Here is an 18,298-nt window from a genome sequence, read left to right as displayed (position 1 = left end):
GTCTGGTGTAATACTTGTAGGTTAATTGTCTGGTCTGGTGTAGAACCTGTAATAAAACGGTGTGTTCTGGTGTACTTGTAGATAAAGTGTGAGGTCTTGTGTGAAATCTATATGTAAAGTGTGAGATCTGGTGTAGTACTGGTAAGTAAAATGTGAGGTCTGTTGTAGTACTTGCAGGATAAGTGTGAGACTGGGGTAGTACTAATGGAAGAGTGTGATGTCTGGTGTAGTACTTGTAGGTTAATTGTGTTGTCTGGTGTAGCACTTGTAGGTAAAGTGTGTGTGGTTTTGTGTAGTACTTGTAGCATATGTGTGAGCTCTGGTGTAGTACTTGTAGGATGAGTGTGAGGTCTGGTGTAGTACTTGTAGGATGAGTGTGAGGTCTGGTGTAGTACTTGTAGATTAGTGTGAGGTCTGGTGTAGTCCTTGTAGATGAGTGTGAGGTCTGGTGTAGTCCTTGTAGATGAGTGTGAGGTCTGGTGTAGTACTTGTAGATGAGTGTGAGGTCTGGTGTAGTACTTGTAGATGAGTGTGAGGTCTGGTGTAGTACTTGTAGATGAGTGTGAGGTCTGGTGTAGTCCTTGTAGATGAGTGTGAGGTCTGGAGTAGTACTTGTAGATGAGTGTGAGGTCTGGTGTAGTCCTTGTAGATGAGTGTGAGGTCTGGTGTAGTCCTTGTAGATGAGCGTGAGGTCTGGTGTAGTACTTGTAGATGAGTGTGAGGTCTGGTGTAGTACTTGTAGATGAGTGTGAGGTCTGGTGTAGTTGTAGTACTTGTAGATGAGTGTGAGGTCTGGTGTAGTACTTGTAGATGAGTGTGAGGTCTGGTGTAGTACTTACAAGAAGCAAAATGAAAATAAACCCTGCTGTAAATAAATAAAAAGCAAGTGCATTTAAATAAAATAGGGTTCTTAGTAACACTGTTTTTGATCAAAAGTACTATGAAAGCTATCCCACCAGCGGCAAGGTGAACCCATTCGGGATAAAACCTACTCTGTCTAATATTAAAAACCTTACCATGTGTCAAAGTTGACCTCTGTGTGAATAAGGGCAGAATGAGGCTCCAGTCCCAAAGTGGGAACACAAGCCAAGGGAAGCTTGGCATTTTGCTTCATGTAGGTTTTTCCGATTTATGGCCATTGTGAAACATGCACTTATGTGCTGCATGTATACCATCTTAAACCAAGCTCAAATTTTGTGTTTTTTTCTGGTGTAGTACTTGTAGGATAAGTGTGAGGTGTAGTGTAGTACTTGTAGATGAGTGTGAGGTCTGGTGTAGGACTTGTAGGATAAGTGTGAGGTGTAGTGTAGTACTTGTAGATGAGTGTGAGGTCTGGTGTAGTACTTGTAGGATAAGTGTGAGGTGTAGTATAGTGCTTGTAGATGAGTGTGAGGTCTGGTGTAGTACTTGTAGATGAGTGTGAGGTCTGGTGTAGTACTTGTAGGATAAGTGTGAGGTGTAGTGTAGTCAGGGCCGGCATCAGCACCCGGCACACACGGGCAAGTGCCGGGGCCCTGAGCAGGTGGGGGGGCCCACTCACCGTCGGGCACCCCAGCGTGCTATGGGACCCTTGAGCGGTGCGGTGCCGGTGTCAATGCCCACCCCCCCGCTTGCTCAGGTCCCCGCCAGTCGGCGGCACAATACTTTCCTCTCCCCGTGCCTCTACAGCAGCTCCGGTCTCTTCCGCGGCTGCTGCACTGTGACGTCTCAGATCAGAGGGCGTGGTGACGTCTTTACACCGCTCTCTCTCCTGAGCCGTCACAGGGCAGAGCGGGAAGGCGCAGGCGCGGGTAAGGAGTCCGGAGCAGCGGCAGCAGGTAAGAAGTGAGGTGAGAATTCGATTATTATTTTTTTTTATATGTATGGAGGCATGGGGCATTATATAGGGGGGGTGACATCCTACATGGGGCATTATATGGGGGGGGTTTGACATCCAGCATGGGGCATTATATGTGGGGGGTGACATCCTGCATGGGGCATTATATGGGGGGGAGAGATGACATCCTGTAAGGGGCATTATGTGGGGAGGGGGAACAAGTGACATCCTGCATGGGGCACTATATGGGGAGGGTGACATCCTGCATGGGGCATTATATGGTGGGGAGAGGTGACATCCTGCATGGGGAATTATATGGTGGGGAGAGGTGACATCCTGCATGGGGCATTATATGGAGGGAGAGGTGACATCCTGCATAGGGCATTATATGGAGGTAGAGGTGACATCCTGCATGGGGCATTATATGGGGGGGAGAGGTGACATCCTGCATGGGGCATTATATGGGAGGGAGAGGTGACATCCTGCATGGGGCATTATATGGGGGGAGAGGTGACATCCTGCATGGGACATTATATGGGGGGAGAGGTGACATCCTGTATGGGGCATTATATGGTGGGGGGGAACAAGTGACATCATGCATGGGGCATTATATGGGGGGAGTGACATCCTGCATGGGGCCTTATATGGGGGGAGGTGACATCCAGCATGGGGCATTATATGGAGGGGAGAGGTGACATCCTGTATGGGGCATTATTTGGGGAGAGGAGAGGTGACATCCTACTTGGGGCATTTTATGGGGGGAGGTGACATCCTGCATGGGGCATTATATGGGGGGGAGAGGTGACATCCTGCATGGGGCATTAAATGGGAGAAGAGGTGACATCCTGCATAGGGCATTATATGGGGGGTGACATCCTGTATGGGGCATTATATGGGGGGGAGGTGACATCCTTCTTTGGGCATTATATGGGGGGGATGACATCCTGGATGGGGCAATATATGGGGGGGAGAGGTGACATCCTGCATGGGGCATTAAATGGGAGAAGAGGTGACATCCTGTATAGGGCATTATAATGGGGGGTGACATCCTGCATGGGGAATTATATGGGGGGAGAGGTGGCATCCTGCTTGGGGCATTATATGGGGGGAGAGATAACATCCTGCATGGGGCATTATATGGGGGGAAGAGGTGACATCCTGCATGGGGCATTATATGGGGGGTGACATCCTGCATGGGGCATTATATGGTGGGAGAGGTGACATCCTGCATAGGGCATTATATGGAGGGAGAGGTGACATCTTGCATAGGGCATTATATGGGGGGAGAGGTGACATCCTGCATGAGGCATTATGTGGGGGCCAGTATTCTGTATGGAGCGTTATATGGGGGCCAGTATCCTCTATGGGGCATTATATGGGGGCCAGTATCCTGTATGGAGCGTTATATGGGGGTCAGTATCCTGTATGGAGCGTTATATGGGGGCCAGTATCCTGTATGGAGCGTTATATGGGGACCAGTATTCTGCATGGAGCAATATATGGGGCCCATAATACTGTATGGAGGACTATACTGTCCAGTCTGCACTGTGCGTTGAGAGAATTCGCCGGTTTCTGAGCTATTGTAGAATTTACAACAGATATCGCTCATGTAATGCAAGAAGTGAAATCTTTGGCATTGTACTATATGTATATTTCTCTGCGGTATTTGTGCATCATGAATCATAGATGAGTATAAGGTCTGGTGTAGTACTTTTAGATACAGTGCCTACAAGTAGTATTCAACCCCCTGCAGATTTAGCTGGTTTGATAAGATGCAAATAAGTTAGAGCCTTCAAACTGCAAACGAGAGTAGGTTTTATGAACAGAAGCATAAATCTTACAAACCAAAAAGTTATGTTGCTCAGTTGAATTTTATTAAATTTTAAACATAAAAGTGTGGGTCAATTATTATACAACCCCTATGTTTAATATTTTGTGGAATAACCCTTGTTTGCAATTACAGCTAATAATCGTCTTTTATAAGACCTGATCAGGCACAGGTCTGTGGAGTTATCTTGGCCCACTCCTCCATGCAGATCTTCTCCAAGTTATCTAGGTTCTTTGGGTGTCTCATGTGGACTTTATTCTTGAGCTCCTTCCACAAGTTTTCAATTGGGTTAAGGTCAGGAGACTGACTAGGCCACTCCAACACCTTGACTTTTTCCCTATTGAACTAGGCCTTGGTTTTCTTGGCTGTGTGCTTTGGGTCGTTGTCTTGTTGGAAGATGAAATTACGACCCATCTTAAGTTCCTTGATGGAGGAGCTGAGGTTCTTGGCCAAAATCTCCAGGTAGGCCGTGCTATCCATCTTCCCATGGATGCGGACCAGATGGCCAGGCCCCTTGGCAGAGAAACAGCCCCACAGCATGATGCTGCCACCACCATGCTTGACTGTAGGGATGGTATTCTTGGGGTCGTATGCAGTGCCATCCAGTCTCCAAACGTCACGTGTGTGGTTGGCACCAAAGATCTCGATCTTGGTCTCATCAGACCATAGAACCTTGAACCAGTCTGTCTCAGAGTCCTCCAAGTGATCATGAGCAAACTGTAGACGAGCCTTGACATGACGCTTTGAAAGTAAAGGTACCTTACGGGCTCGTCTGGAACGGAGACCATTGTGGTGGAGTACGTTACTTATGGTATTGACTGAAACCAATGTCCCCACTGCCATGAGATCTTCCCGGAGCTCCTTCCTTGTTGTCCTTGGGTTAGCCTTGACTCTTCGGACAAGCCTGGCCTCGGCACGGGAGGACACTTTCAAAGGCTGTCCTGGCCGTGGAAGGCTAACAGTAGTTCCATAAGCCTTCCACTTACGGATGATGCTCCCAACAGTGGAGACAGGTAGGCCCAACTCCTTGGAAAGGGTTTTGTACCCCTTGCCAGCCTTGTGACCCTCCACGATCTTGTCTCTGATGGCCTTGGAATGCTCCTTTGTCTTTCCCATGTTGACCATGTCTGAGTGCTGTTCACAAGTTTGGGGAGGGTCTTAAATAGTCAGAAAAGGCTGGCAAAAGAGATCTTTAATCCACACATGTGAAGCTCATTATTCTTGGTGCCTGAACTACTTCTTAATACTTTAGGGGGACCAAACAGAATTCTTGTGGTTTGAGGGGTTGAATAATAAATGACACTCTGAATTAACTTTTTACGTTTTTAAAAAAAAAAAAAAAAAAACAAAAACAAAAACAAAATTTGCTGCAGTGCATTTCCCACTTCCAGGCTGATCTACAGTACAAATGTCACAATGCCAAGTTAATTCCGCATGTGTCAACCAGCTAAATCTGCAGGGGGTTGAATACTACTTGTAGGCACTGTATGTGCGAGGTCTGGTGTAGCACTTATAGATGAGTATAAGCAGGGCTGTCACCATGAATTTCAGGGCCCCATACTGGCAAAATTTTCAGGCCCCCTTGAGATTCCGCCCAGGCTCCAACTCAGCTCCGCCTCCATCTCTCAAACCTTCCACAGTTCCACCGCCCACTCTTGGAAAAACTCCACTTCTGCACCCCATCCTCACTAATCACACATTACCAGTTCCCAGTAAACACCAGATCACATACATAGCCAGCAGCTTTTGTTTTTACCAAAAGATTTTTATAGCCGCCACCACGATAAGGTAGACTCTTCTGGCCGGGCCCTACTCTACTCTAACCTATTAAACATTTCTTAAAATATAAAATACTCTTTTTAGGTATATTTTTATTTATTTTTCTTTATGGAAATGTGTCATATTCACTTTTTAAAATGGCCAATAACACCAAATACAAGGATCAAATACCACCACACCATGACCAGACCATATATTACCACCACATAATGACCGAATAATACCACATACAATGGACAAAAACCGCCACACCATGACCAGACCACATATTACCACCACATTGTCACTGAATAATATCACATGCAAGGGACAAATACCACCACACCATGACTGGACCACATATTACCACCACATAGTGACCGAATACTACAATACTGATCATTAATAAAAAAAACACAATACTAATATTACCATAAGTGCCATTATACACGCGAGCTAGCTCTGTACATGGTATACAGTGTATAATGTATGTAAACAGGAGAAGAAACAAGTATATTGGCATACAAAAGTTTATTATAGATTCGTATAAAATTCCATTAATAAATAGCAACAGTGTATATATCATAAGGTGCAGACATACAGATCCGAGGAAACCCCGCTAGGGTAATATAGATAAATACAAAAAGAGGGGGGGCAAGGATATCATGAATAACACAAAAACACAAAAATTACAAAAATAGCACAGATATCCGCCCAAAAGGAGGAGACAAAAAGAGGTGGTATAGATGGACAAAAACATGGCACTTAGTGTGTGGGGATCACGTATACCATGGTCCTGTACAGTAAATCCATTGCCATAATGCGTATCATGTACAGGGCATTGGTAACTCACCCCATTAGATGTCACACGTAGCGAAGGGACCAAATGAGGGCCGGTGTCTGTCAAGGGAGGGCAGCCTCAAAATGTGGGCTACTGTGTTTCTCAGTGTATAATGTATGTGTACAGGTAATAGTGATCACCAGTGACATTATACACAGGAGCTCTGTATATAGTCAGTGTAAAAGTAATACAGTGATCACCAGCGACATTATACACAGGAGCCCTGTACATAGTATACAGTATATAGTGTCAGTGTACATGTAATACACTAACTCACCGGTGATGTCTCTAGGTGAAGTCCTTCATCTTCGCTTTTCTCCTTCATCCAGCACAGACCACCATCACTTCTTCCAGCCAGTACTCGTCTCTGCATAAAATAACACAGTTATCTAGAGCACATTCCCCAACTTCTACATTACACAGCTGAATACAGACGTGACCCCACCATTAATATATAATTAATTATTATGCCACCCACCACTCCAAATATAAATTGTAATCCACCACTGTGCCCCCACTAACTGTAAATAGCCGCTTTCCCCAGCTAATAAATATATAAATTAATTAGAACCTGTACTCTTTCCCCCAATTTATTACTAGTCACACTCCTGTATCATCAATGCCCCCCACTCTGTACCTCCTGCTCCCCAAATTCATTATATTTACATGCACTCTCTGCCCCAATTCATTAGGACATGTGCTCTCCCCACCCCCCACTCCCAATTCACCATTTGCTCTCCCCACCACCAATTCCCCATGTGCTCTTCCCACTCTCCCTCCACTCCCAATTCCCCATATGCTCTTCCCACTCTCCCTCCACTCCCAATTCGCCATGTGCTCTTCCCACTCTCCCTCCACTCCCAATTCGCCATGTGCTCTTCCCACTCTCCCTCCACTCCCAATTCCCCATTTGCTCTTCCTACCCTCCATGTACTCATCCCCAAGACCATTAATTAATTTAAAAAAATAAAGTTTTCATATTTACCTCTCATACGATCCCTGCATCAGTGCTGGCATCCTGGAGAGGCTCCCGCTCTCTGCAGGCGCATATGTGATGAGTCATCGCATATGCGCCTTCACCAGCACGTCACAGGAGAGGAGGGGCCCCATTGGAGCTGCTTCACAGCCATTCAGTGTTAAAGGCTGTGAGTGCCCCGGGAGGTCCCTGCACTAGGAGAGGTACTCACGCCGGGTTCTCATGACTTCTGGTCAGGTGACAGTGCGTACGCGATGTCACATGACCTGAAGTCAGGAGAAATGTGAGGAGGCTGCTGGAGCAAATGCGGGAAGGTGCTTAGCCCCGGCGCTCCTCACTACAGCTACAGCATTGAGCCCCGTGAGCAGAAGCACAAGGGGGCCCCCCCTCTGTACTGCTGCTCACAGGGCCACATACAGAATTAAGGGCAGTAATGCCCGGATGGCGGCCCTGAGTATAAGGTGTAGCACTTGTAGATATGTGCGAGGTCTGGTGTAGACCTTGTAGATATGTGCGTGGTCTGGTGTAGTACTTATAGATGAGTGTGTGGTCAGGTGTAGTACAATCCCTGGCTAAAATTATGGAATCACCGGGCTCAGAGGATGTTCATTCAGTTGCTTAATGTTGTTGAAGAAAAGCAGATCACAGACATGGTACAAAACTAAAGTCATTTCAAATGGCAACTTTAGGGCTTTAAGAAACAATAAAAGAAATCAAGATTAAAAATGTGGTACTCAGTAAGGGTAATTTTTTTCAGACCAAGCAGAAGCAAAAAATTGTGGAATCACTCAATTCTGAGGAAAAAAATATGGAATCATGAAAAACAAACACACAAAAGAACACTCCAATACATCACTAGTATTTTGTTGCACCACTTCTGGCTTTAATAACAGCTTGCAGTCTCTGAGGCATGGACTTAATGAGTGACAAACAGTACTCTTCATCAATCTGGCTCCAACTTTCTCTGATTGCTGTTGCCAGATCAGCTTTGCAGGTTGGAGCCTTGTCATGGACCATTTTCTTCAACTTCCACCAAAGATTTTCAATTGGATTGAGATCCGGACTATTTGCAGGCCATTACATTGAAAGAAGACACATAAAGTCAAGGAATGTTTTCACAGTTTTTGCTCTATGGCAGGATGCATTATCATCTTGAAAAATGATGTCATCATCCCCAAACATCCTTTGAATTGATGGAATAAGAAATCTGTCCAAAATATCAATGTAAACTTGGGCATTTATTGAAGATGTAATGACAGCCATCTCCCCAGTGCCTTTACCTGACATGCAGCCCCATATGATCAATGACTGTGGAAATTAGCATGTTGTCTTCATGCAGTCATCTTTATAACTCTCATTGGAACGGCACCAAACAAAAGTTACAGCATCATCACCTTGCCCAATGCAGATTCGCGATTCATCACTGAATATGACTTTCATCCAGTCATCCACAGTCCACGATTGCTTCTTCTTAGCCCATTGTAACCTTGTTTTTTTCTATTTAGGTGTTAATGATGGCTTATGTTTAGCTTTTCTGTATGTAAATCCCATTTCCTTTAGGCGGTTTCTTACAGTTTGGTCACAGACATTGACTCCAGTTTCCTCCCATTCATTCCTCATTTGTTTTGTTGTGCATTTCCTGTTTTGGAGACATATTGCTTTAAGTTTCCGGTCTTGACACTTTGATGTCTTCCTTAGTCTACCAGTATGTTTGCCTTTAACAACCTTCCCATGTTGTTTGTATTTGGTCCAGATTTTAGACACAGCTGACTGTGAACAACCAACATCTTTTGCAACATTGCGTGATGATTTACCTTCCTTTAAGAGTTTGATAATCCTCTCCTTTGTTTCAGTTGACATCTCTCATGTTGGAGCCATGATTCATGTCAGTCCACTTTGTGCAACAGCTCTCCAAGGTGGTAATCACTCCTTTTTAGATGCAGACTAACAAGCAGATCTAATCTGATGCAGGTGTTAGTTTTGGAAATGAAAATTTACAGGGTGATTCCATAATTTTTTCCTCAGAATTGAGTGATTCCATAATTTTTTCCCTCTGCTTGGTCTGAAAAAATTACCCTTACTGAGTACCACATTTTTAAGCTTGATTTCTTTTAGTGTTTCTTAAAGCCCTAAAGTTGCCATTTGAAATGACTTTAGTTTTGTGCCATGTCTGTGATCTGCTTGTTTTCAACAACATTAAACAACTGAATGAACATCCTCCGAGCCCGGTGATTCCATAATTTTGACAGGGGTTGTAGTTGTAGGATAAGTGTGAAATAAGTTGTAGTACTTTCCCTGTGTATTGAGGAAACAGACTCGATATCATCATTTTATAATATCATTGCTGTTGCTGCTTTATGAAACAGAGCACTTTCTCCATTCTGAGTAAAGATCATTATAATTTTGTCTCATTATTGCAGAAGTGAATTCTCAAATATTCCTTCTGTGTCAGATTTATAAATGTTGCGAATCTCACGTAATGGACTTTTGAGTTATAAAAACCAGGTGGTTAGGGAGAACGCCGTAGATTATATTATCTGCTTCATATCTCTCCGACTCCTTTCTAATTAAACAATGCAACTTTTGAAGAACTTATAAACCCAAGTTTGAATTAATTGTCTGTCTGAGAAATATCTCCCATAAAATTGATTTTGTCAACTTCATTAGGGACTGTTATGGAGTCGTAATTGAAACGAAATGTCCTTTTCAAATTAGATCATTCCGCAATCAAATAAAAGCTGTCTTAAAAGGCCACTAAATCTCATAATACAAGTTAATTTTGTGTGAGTGGACGTTCAAATGACCTTTACCAGAGATGGACTGCATTCGTATTGCCATTGCTAGGTAAGCATCATGCTAGGTTGCTGTACCATAAAGTACTTTTAAATTTAAATTATTATTTTTTTGCATTGCTTATTTCAGAGAGCCATTTTTCCCATTTAAGTATCTCTAGGATGAATTTTTGAATAATAACATTTTGGGCTACATATAATTTATTGATCATTTATTTATTACTTTTTTTTTTGAGAAAGGAGAATGGTTGAATCCTGAGAACCCCACTGATCACTCCAAAGACTGCTCTATAGTACTCGGCTCAGGAAACAAGAGTGCACGGCTCGCTCTTAGGCCACGTTCACACGTTCAGTATTTCTCAGTATTTTACATCAGTATTTGTAAGCCAAAATCTGTAGTGGAACAATCAGATGAAAAGTATAATAGAAACACGTGACCACTTCTGTATTTATCACCCACTCCTGGTTTTAGCTTACAAATACTGATGTAAAATAGTGACCAAATACTGAATGTGTAAATGTGGCCTTAGAGTGATGTACTGATTCAATAGAAAGTTTTGGGGGTCTCAAAACCTGGACCCACACCGAGAATTTAAGAGCGCAAAAATATTGGGAACATTTTTCCCCAGTATAGTTACGTTTTAGGTTTCACGGTCCAAGAGTCATCCCTTTTTTTATTTTTCCAGCAATGTAGCCATGTATGGGCTTGTTTTTTTATGGGATGAGTCAATTTTTTATTTAATAGAGCCATTTACATATTTACATATAAATTATTAATTTTTATTATTGGGTGATAGAAAAACAAATTCTGCTTTTTACTGTGTATTTTTTACGTCATTTGATGCGTGGTTAAAATAATGTGTTATGTTTATTATATGTGCGGTTATAATACCATAAAACTGTATTTTTTTAAAGAACACTTTTGCAAAATAAAACCACTATGGGATGCCACAATGTGATCATTTGATCACTTCTATAACACTTGGTGTATTAAAGAGACGAATGTCAGCCGTATATATTTTACAGTTCCTGTACTTGTGTCATTCATAGGACGAAACTGTTTGTCCATTTGCAGGAAGATCGATCCATAGCATAAACCCATATAAAGTCATCCTTTTGAAAAAACAAGTGCACCGTCACTGACATCAAAGCTAACCCCTCAGTGTGCAAATGGTTTATTTCCTATCTAAAAACCATTAACAACTTAATAAGTACTAAAGTTATTAACTTAGTTATAAGAGGTATAACCTAAGACAGAAACAAAATAAACATATACCCACCTGTAAGTAAATAAGCAAAAGCAATAGTGCATATAAATAACATGGGGTACTTAGTAAACACCGTTTTTGATCAAAAAAGCATAAAAGCCATCCCACCAGCATCAAGGTGAACCCAAATTCGGGATGGTCCTGACCTCTAGTACTAAAACCTTACCCTGCATAGTGATGTCAGTGTGAATAAGGGCCGATCACTACCGGGTCAGGAACATGGACACACAAAAAATGGGACCCGGTCCTGCTTGGCTCTTATTCACACTGGCGTCACTATGATGCACGGTAAGGTTTTAATACTAGAGTTTAGGATCATCCCCAATTTGGGTTCACCTTGACGCTGGTGAGATGGCTTTTACACTTTTGTTGATCAAAAACGGTGTTTAGCAAGTACCCTATGTTATTTATACGCACTATTGCTTTTAATTATTTACTTACAGCAGGGTATTTGTTAATTTTGTTTTTGTCTTAGGTTTTGGCTGTTTAATGGCCAATGTGAACATGCTTCTATTTTGCATGCATACCAACTTATACGCCAGTTCATTTTGTTTGCTTTTTTTTTCGGTTTAGTTCCTTATAAGAGGTAAAAGGTTGATGAAAAAAACTAAATAAGAAAAAGAAGATGAATAAAGCATAAAATAGAATGAGAAAATTGAGGTCCTTATTAGTGATGAGTGAGCGTGCTCGTTTAACCCTTTAACCGAGCATGCTCAGGTGCTTACCGAGTAGCTTTGGCTATTCGTATATTATGTGCGAGTCCCTGCATCTGCATGATTTACAGCTGTAAGACAGCCTCAACACATGTAAAGATTCCCTAACAAACAGGCAATCCCTGCATGTGTTGAGGCTGTCTTACAGCTGTAAATCATGCAGACGCAGGGACTCGCACATAATATAACAGCACGCCGAATATACTCGGTAAGCACCCAATTATGCTCAGTTAAAGGGTAAAATGAGCATGCTCACTCATCACTAGTCCTTATGTATCCTCCACTGACATATGGCATGGCCCCTAATTTACTAAAACTAATTCTTTCCAAATTTGAAAGTACATTTCTAGGTAAATTGTTTGTTATGAACCTTAGATCTACATTTAGAAAGACCATGGGGTAAACTAAAGAATAGAGCAATAACTATCTAGCAAAAATAAATATCGGCAGTTTTAATTTTGATGTGTCCTTGCTTAAATACAGATATTTTTTCAAAATATATTCAATTATGTTATAAAATCTGCTTTTCATCACCACAACAATAAACTAATATTTATAAGCTCCGGAGAGGTTCAAATACATATTTAAAGTCAAATATTATATTTCATAGAAGGGGTATTCCAGTTTCAGCGTTTAAAAGTTATTTATATAAAGATAAGTTAAATAATTTTACAGTAAATTTTCTGTATCAAATTCTCAATTTTTTGGCAATCTTTCCTTGCTGTCATTTAATAGGAAACTTTTTTTGTTTGCTGATTGCAAGGAGCCATCCACACAGGTACACCGGGGCAGTTTCCATTAAATTGGCATAGCTATATATCAGAATCTGCAAAAGTCATATGTTAAATAAAAATAAAAAAGTAATGAAGAAAATAGTTTAATAGCTATGAGGAAATAATGTGATAATTTATCGGACCTCGCATTTGCCTTACCTTTGCTGAATGTTGATGCTCAAGGTCAGTAATGATGCAAGTTGTACGACTCAATTACTCCAATACTTGGGACTTATCTAATGTTCAAAAGAGCCAGGAAGGAAATGCTAACTCCTCTAAATGTCTTGCTCTCAGTCATCACAGGCTGATAATGCACTATGCCGTGTAATAAAATGACAGAAATGAGTTGAAGGATGACCTTCTGGTTCCAGTGTATTGTATTTTTAGAAGCACAGAACGCCACAAACCTATCAGTCTGCTGCAGTTGCTCCACTACACATCAGTAGTTGATTTCTGACCTTTGTTAGTTAATACAGCAGAAAACCTTTAAATACACGATCATGTTGTCAAAAAGCAAATTATTAAAAGGGTTAATTCATAAACAACATATATACATTTTTCACAGTATATACAGTCATGGTCGAAAGTGTTGGCACCCTTGAAATTGTTCCAGAAAATGAAGTATTTCTCCCAGAAAAGTATTGCAAGTACACATGTTTTGTTATGCATATATTTATTTCTTTTGTGTGTATTGGAACAACAAAAGAAAAACAGAGAAAAACAGGCAAATTAGACAACATTTCACACAAAGCCCCAAAAACGGGCCGGACAAAATTGTTGGCACCTTTCCAAAATTGTGGGTAAACATCTTTCTATAAAGCATGTGATGCTCGTTCAAATTCACCTGTTTCAAGTAACAGGTGTGGGCAATATTAAAATCATACCTGAAACCAGATAAAAATGGGAGAAGTTGACTATTTGTGTTGTGTGTCTGTGTGTGCCACACTAAGCATGGAGAACAGAAAGAGGAGAAGAGAACTGTCTGAGGACTTTAGAACCAAAATAGCTGAAACATATCAATAATCTTAAGTTTACAAGTCCATCTCCAGAGATCTTGATGTTCCTTTGTCTATGGTGCACAACATAATCAATAAGTTTACAACCCATGGCATTGTAGCTAATCTCTCTGGACATGGATGGCAAAGAAAAATTGATGAAAGGTTGTAACGCAGAATGGTGGATAAGCATCCCTAATCAAATTCCAAAGAAATTCTAGCTGTCCTGCAGGCTAAAGGGGCATCAGTGTCAGTGTAAACTATCTGTTGACATTTGAATGAAATGCAAAGCTATGGCAGGAGACCCAGGAGGACCCCACTGCTGATACAGATATAAAAAATGTAGACTGCAGTTGGCCAAAATGTACGTGAGTAAACCAAAATCCTTCTGGGAAAGCATCTTGTGGACAGATGAGACAAAGATAAAGCTTTTTGGTAAAGCACATCATTCTACTATTTACTGCAAAAGCATGAGGTCTACAAAGAAAAGAACATAGTACCTACAGTCAAATATGGTAGGGTTTAAAGATGTTTTGGGGTTATTTTGCTGCCTCTGGCATTGGGTGTTTTGACTGTGTGAAAGGCATCATGAAATCTGAAGATTACCAACGAATTTTGGGTCACAATGTAGTGCTCATTGTCAGAAAGCTGGGTTTGCGTCCTAGGTCATGGGTCTCCCATTAGTACAATGACCCCACACAAATTTCAAAAAGCACCCAGAAATGGATGGAAACAAAGCGTTGGAAAGTTCTGAATTGATCAGCAATGAGTCTGTATCTAAATCCCATTGAACACCTCTGGAAAGATCTTAAAATTGCTGTTGGGAGAAGGCGCATTCACATATGAGAGACCTGGAGCAGTTTGCAAAAGAAGAGTGGTCCCAAATTCCAGCTGAGAGGTGTAAGAAGCTTGTTGATGGTTATGGGAAGTGATTGATTGCAGTTATTTATTCCAAAGGGTGTGCAACTGAATATTAAGTTGAGAGTGAGAACAATTTTGTTCGGCCCATTTTTGGGGTTTTGTGTGAAATTATATCCAATTTGCCTTTTTTTCTCAGTTTTTTTTGTGTTGTTAAAATACCCACAAAGGAATTAAACATGTGTATAACAAAATATGTTTAATTGCAATCATTTTCTGGAGCAATTTCAAGGATGCCAACATTTTTGGCCATGGCTGTAAAACCAATGTTCGATTGCTGAGAGTCTGACATCATGACCCCCACTAATCATAAGAGCAGAGATTACGTATCCCCCATGTGAATAGCAGCATTACACATGTGTGAACACCACTTTTGGCTGCAATTGATAAGTTGTTGCACAGCCGTTCCTGGTATACACCAATACTACAGAGTACTGTATATGGACAAAAGGATTGCTACATTCGTCTTAATCACTGAATTCAGGTTTTTTATTAAAGGGGGTATTCCCATCTCCAAGATCCTATTCTAATATGTAGTTGGTGTAATAATAATAATATTAGCAAATACCTCCAATTAAAAATGTAGTTTTTATTTCTGATTTGGCATGTCTCTTTCCTCATGTGCGGGACCTTAGCTATCCATGGTTACGACCACTGATATAGTGACAGTTAGCTTGTTGCTAGTGGTCGTAACCATGGATACCTAAGGTCCTGCAATGCCTGCAGATGAGGAAAGAGACATAGAGAATCAGAAAAACTATATTACATTTCTAATTGGAGGTATTTGCTAATATTATTATTATTACACCTACTACATATTGGGATAGGATCTTGGAGATGGGAATACCCCTTTAAGTACCATTGCCACAGATGTATAAAATCCAGCTCTTTGCCATGCCGTCTGCCTTTTACTCACTTTTGTGAAAGAATAGGTCATTCTAAAGAGCTCACTAATAGCATTGTGGTCCTGGAATAGGATGTCACTGATGTAATAATTCAGGTCATGAAATTTCTTTCCTCCTAATATCACTCACAATTGATTGTGAAATATTTATTGAAAAATGGAGGCTTTTAGGGACCACAGCAACTCCTGGTAAAAAAACCCACAAAGTTGCAGAGCATGGACACTCACTGCTCAGGCGCATAGTGCATAAAATTCATCAATGCTCTGCTGATTCAATAACCTCCAAATCTCCTCTGGTATAATCATCAGCTCAAAACTGGGTATGGGTTTTCATGGTTGAGCCATGGCATGGTAGCCTTATATCACCAAGCACAATGAAAAGTGTCAGATGGAGTGGTGTAAAGCCACCGCCGCTGGATTCTGGAGAAGTGGAAACAATTTTTGTGGCAAGATGGATCACACTTCTCTATCTGGCATCTGATTGACGAGTCTGGACTGGATGAATGCCAGAAGACCGTTACCTTCCTGACTGCATTATGCCAGCTGTAAGTTTTGATGAAGGATGGATAATGCTGTTGGGTTGTTTCTCAGACTCTGGCCAAGTTTCCTTAAGTTCTTGTTAAGGGAAATCTTCATGCTTAAGAATACCAAGATATGTTGGACGATTGTAGCTTCCAACTTTGTGGGAACAGTTTGGAGAAGGCCCTTTTCTGTTCCCCAAGACTGTGTCCCAGGGCACAAAAGCAAGGTCCATAAAGGCATGGGTGGATGAGCTTGGTGTGGAAGAACATGACCGGCCACACAGAGTCCGAACCTCAATTCTATCCAATACTTTTGAGATAAAATAGAATGAAGATTGTGAGCCTGACGTCTCGTCCAACATTAGTGTTTGAGCTCAAAAATTCCCTACTGCATCCTCCAATATCTGGTAGAAAGCCTTCCAAAAAGAGTGAAAGCTGTTATACCTTCAAAGGTCAAACCAACGCCATATTAATGCATATTGATTTAGAATGGGATGTTAAAAAATCTCCTCTAGGTGTAATGTGTTGGTGTCTCAATACTTTTGTACATATAGTGTATCTATCTATCTGTATGTCTGCCTAGTCACTATGAGTATCCCTCATCCAGTGTTATGTCTGAGCTACAGGGACATCTCTTCCATCATGACAGTGATATCAATGGAGTGTGCCATTCAATGACTTTTGAAGTTTGATACTAGTGTTGAGCCACCCCCGTAGTGTTCGAGTTCGGTTCGGTTCGTCGAACACCCGTGTGTTCGCCGAACTGTTCGTCAAACTGTTCGTCGAACACCTTCGAACACCGTTAAAACCAATGGCAGGCAAACAAAAACACATAGAAACACATAGAAAACACCTTCAAAGGTGTCCAAAAGCTGACAAACTGCTCAGAAGACATAACTAACACATGGAAAAGTGACAAGTACATATAGTCATGCGAAAATAAAAGAGGTGGAGGAGTAAAAGGAGGGGGAGACACAGATATAGGCATGTCATGCCCTTCTAAAATCCAAAAAGTGAGAAGCCGACACGGCCAGTCCGCTCCTGCCCGTGCCACCTCCGTGTCGCCGGGTTTGTGCCAGAGCCACGGTGAACCCTGACGGCCAGCCCCCCTCTCCCAATACTGGTGACTGTCCGCTGGTGGGTCGAGCGAGCCCCCCTGTGGTGGAGGCAGCTCTAAGCTTTTTAATTTAAATTGTCTCTCTAATTTGAATGAATACACTTTAAATCCATTTACAAGGATCTATTGGAGGGCAAGTCTCATGCCAGCAGCCGCGGTAATTCCAGCTCCAGTAGCGTCCACTAAAGCTGCTGCAGTTAAAAAGCTTTTATAAGGATCGAGCTCGGCTGTCCACCGCAAGGCATCCTACTGCCAGTCCCAGCCCCTATGCCTTGGGGTGCCTCCTGATGCTCCTTTGAAAAAATTAAGTGTCTAAACTACAGGTGGTGTAGCTTGCTTAACAGCCGGGATAATCCGCTGACTAGCAGACACTGCTACTAGGCACAAAGCATTTCCTGGGCTAGATGCAGTTAAAAATTTGTAATTAGATACTCTCGTTGGATGCTGAGAAAGCATTCCATAGAGTCTCCTGGCACGCCATATATGATTCTCTTAAAAAGCTTGGGGTAGGGGTCTAGGGGACCCTTTTATAGCCAAAATCACGGCCCTGTATCGCAATACGTCACCTAGGCTGAAGATAAATGGAACTGTAGCACCCTGAGGGCTCGGTTGCTACAGACGTATTGCACCTCACCTAGAGGTGTGATATCTCACTCTCAGGTAAGGATGGAGTGTGGATCAGGACCCGACACCTGCATGCATTACACCACATTGCCGTGGGGCAGGGCGACCAATATGCCCCTGAGATGGGCACGACAGTCCCTGTCCCTGGCTGGAGTGGGGGGAGGGAACACTGAGGAAGGGGAACCCTGTAGTGCAGGAGCAGGGAGGAAGCAGTTCCTGGGTGCATTGAGAAGGGAGTATAAAAAGTGGGCACCATCTTAGTTCAGTGCAGAGAAGTCTGAGCAGAAGTGGCAGGGAGCAGGGGCTCTGCATGAGCTCTGATCCGGAGGCGGGCCTAGTAACAGAGGCCCAGGCCTGGAAGAGGGAGAAGGAAGGAAGAGGAGCGGAGAAGGCTCCAGGAACGAGGAATGAAGGGATCCCAGGGGTGCGGACGGGCGAGTCGCCACCGCACGCC

General features: G+C 42.3%; 1 protein-coding gene across 2 annotated transcripts in view; it reads right to left on the bottom strand.

The window, feature by feature from the left end:
* The window catches only part of LOC141156533 (platelet glycoprotein IX-like), a 61,755-nt gene extending 48,679 nt beyond the window's left edge, over positions 1–13,076 (bottom strand). For both annotated transcript variants that reach the window (XM_073642738.1, XM_073642737.1), the window contains exon 1: positions 12,925–13,076. The gene's annotated coding sequence lies outside the window, so the exon portion shown is untranslated. The remainder of the gene's footprint in view (positions 1–12,924) is intronic.
* Positions 13,077–18,298: the final 5,222 nt, after the last annotated feature.

The sequence above is a fragment of the Phyllobates terribilis genome, unplaced genomic scaffold (assembly GCF_046119375.1).
Source record: "Phyllobates terribilis strain yellow unplaced genomic scaffold, ASM4611937v1 Scaffold_8__6_contigs__length_399053987, whole genome shotgun sequence".
NCBI classification, from domain to species: domain Eukaryota; kingdom Metazoa; phylum Chordata; class Amphibia; order Anura; family Dendrobatidae; genus Phyllobates; species Phyllobates terribilis.
The sequence above is the reverse complement of the archived record's forward strand: the minus strand, read 5'-3'. Positions and strand labels throughout refer to the sequence as shown.